At 45.3% G+C, this 2,883-nt stretch overlaps 1 protein-coding gene across 1 annotated transcript in view; it reads left to right on the forward strand.

Annotated features, from left to right (window-relative positions):
* LOC116104688 (NXPE family member 3-like) overlaps nucleotides 1–2,883 on the forward strand; it is a gene marked incomplete at its 3' end in the record, with an annotated part of 54,562 nt that overhangs the window by 21,430 nt on the left and 30,249 nt on the right. The window lies entirely within an intron of this gene.

The following is a 2,883-nucleotide window of genomic DNA, read 5'->3' on the forward strand; positions in this document are numbered from 1 at the left end:
TGGATTCATCATATTCCCAACCAAAAAGTGAACCTGAAGTGGGGCACAAGAGAGATCTTATGAATAGGAAACTCCCCAACAGCAGACAGAGCTGGAATGAGGGTAGTCCATGAGAGTCCACATGAAACCACTCCACATGCACACAATCCGAATGAAGTCTTTGTAGAAACTCTGCTCAACAACTAAAGAACACTGGGCATAAGGTGGAATGTACTGGTTGCTGTACATGAATATACCTGATACAGCCAGTGCCCCTAGAGGAGGCCAAGTTGGATCTAGAGTCTCAGGCAGAAGGACCCAAGTGTTCAGCCCTGTGGCCTTGGGGTGCCTGTATTCAGCCAGCTGGAAGGCCCAGGTTAGAGTTCAACTGCCCTGACCATTATCATCCTCTGAGGCCCAAATGTATGGTCACTGAGGGAAGTACTTGAGTTGTTTCCACATGTGGGCAGCCACTTCTACCAGGAAAAGTGTATCTATGGCCACCAGCCATTAGCACCAGGCTGGAGGAAGGGCTTATGTAGGTAGGGGTGATGGAGAACGTCATGAGAGGGTCATTGTTCTGGGATAATACACATAAGAATACATAAAGACCCTCTTTATTTTCTTGAGACAAAGCCTCTCACTGAGCCTGGAGCTTGCTGCTCAGCTAGGCTGGCTGGTGAGTGAGGCTCTGGAATCTGCCATGTCTATCTCCCTGTCTGTTAGAGTTCCAAGCATACCACACCCAGCATTTACACATATTTAGTGGAACAAAGTTAAGTTCATACTCTTGCACAACCCACTGAGCCATCTCATCAGCCCTCAAATAGGCTCTTTTTTTTTTTTTAAAGATTTATCTTATTTTATGTGTATGAGTACACTGTAGCTATACAGATGGCCTGCTCCAGCCCCACTCGCTCTGGCCCTGCTCACTCCAGCGTAATTCACTGTAGCTGTCTTTAGACACACCAGAAGAGGGCATCAGATCTCATTACGGGTGGTTGTGAGCCAACATGTGGTTGCTGGGATCAGAACTCAGGACCTTCAGAAGGGCAGTTAGTGTTCTTATCTGCTGAGGCATCTCACCAGCCCATGTCACCAGCCCAGGTTTTTTTTTTTTTCTTTTCCAGGACTTTAACCTCTTTCCTGTCAAGGAAGTGTACCACAATAGTTAGTACTGGGGCAGTAGCAGCACACTTCCTGTGTTCAAATACTATCCCTGCCTTCCATGGTTCTTTTTAAAAACCCACTTTATATGGCATACTGTTAGAGTATTTGCTCAGCTGGACAAGGAACAGGATGCCATCCCAAGAACTGATTTAAGAAAACAAAAAATATTTTGTTGAGGTATATGAAATGCATAGCCACAGCTTTACATATATAACATATACCTCATCTTGAATTTACCAGAAGTATAAACCCTGAAGACATCTCAACAATCTATGGTAGACACATATGCATCACCTCCTTGAAGCCAAACGTTTAAGCTTAATGATGTCAGGTCTGATGAGTACACCAGCAAGGGGCTAAAGGGACAGCTCTGACAGTAAGGACCCTTGCAGCTCTTCCAGTAGACCACAATTGAGTTCCCTGCATCCATGTTGGGTGACTCACAGAGCCTGTGATTTCAGCTTAAGGACAGTTAACAAACACTCTTTTCTGGCTCCACATGGTCTTACACACAGATGACATGCACACATGCACATATATTAAAAAAGAAAGACAGGAAGAAAGAACATCAAGAGATAAATCTAGCTCTACTGGGCAGTGTGGTACATACCTCCTACCATGACACTTTGAAAAGAGCAGGTTCACAAGTTGAAGTCTAGCCTCACCTGATACTGAACTCAAACTCAGGATCAAAGCCAGGGTTTTATGAATGCTAGGCAACCACTATCGCAGCTCAGCTGCATAGCCAGACCCTGGCAGCTCCATACTTTCCCATCCTTGACAGCAGTAGCTTTCGTCCTCGCCCTTTGGTCACTTCTCTCTGCTTTGCAGGGGCCTTTTCAGGGTACCACCTTTGTCTTTGGAGGGTGAGGCTGAACAAGCATTCATGTGGATTGTCTCTGTGGCTCATCCCGTGTCCTGGCTCTATGTCCTTTTGGCTCTCCTGCACTTTTCTTGGTGTGGAGTGGAGACAGCAAAGCTTAAGCACTGTGTGCCTGAATGCAGCACTCCACAGCCTTGCTCTGTGTAGTGTGGTCTTGAGCATCTCTTCTGCACACTGCTTCCAACTGTTGGTTTAGAGAGAGCTTTTGATGTTGTTGTTCAACTGAGTTTTTGGTTGTTTTCTTGTTTTAGGTAGGGCCTAACTGGGCAGCACTAGCTAGCCTGAAACATTCTGTGTATATCAGGCTGGTCTTGAATTTTTCACAGAGATCTGTTAGCTTCTGCCTTGTGAGTGTTGGTATTAAAGGCATGAGCCACACTCCAGTTGGTGCTTGTCTTTTCTTTTGAAACAGTGTCTTGGCTAACACACGGTGGCCTTGAACCTGCTATGTATCCAAGGATAAACTTGAACATTTTTAATTAGAAAAATATTTTAAGCGGCTGGTGAGATGGCTCAGTGGTTAAGAGCACTAACTGCTCTTCCAGAGGTCATGAGTTCAAATCCCAGCAACCACATGGTGGCTCACAACCATCCAGAATGAGATCTGATACCTTCTCCTGGTGTGTCTGAGGACAGCTACAGTGTACTCATATAATAATAAATAAATCTTAAAAAAATATTTTAAAGCAGTGTGTGTGTGTGTGTGTGTGTGTGTGTGTGTGTGTGTAGCCACGCACAGCATACCAAAAGTATGAAGCTCAGAGGGTAACTTGCAGAAATGGGTTCTTTCCTTCCACCCCATGGGTCTCAGGATCAAGCTCTGGCCATCAAGCTTGGCGATGGAGACATCT

Source organism: Mastomys coucha, unplaced genomic scaffold (assembly GCF_008632895.1).
Source record: "Mastomys coucha isolate ucsf_1 unplaced genomic scaffold, UCSF_Mcou_1 pScaffold22, whole genome shotgun sequence".
Taxonomy (NCBI): domain Eukaryota; kingdom Metazoa; phylum Chordata; class Mammalia; order Rodentia; family Muridae; genus Mastomys; species Mastomys coucha.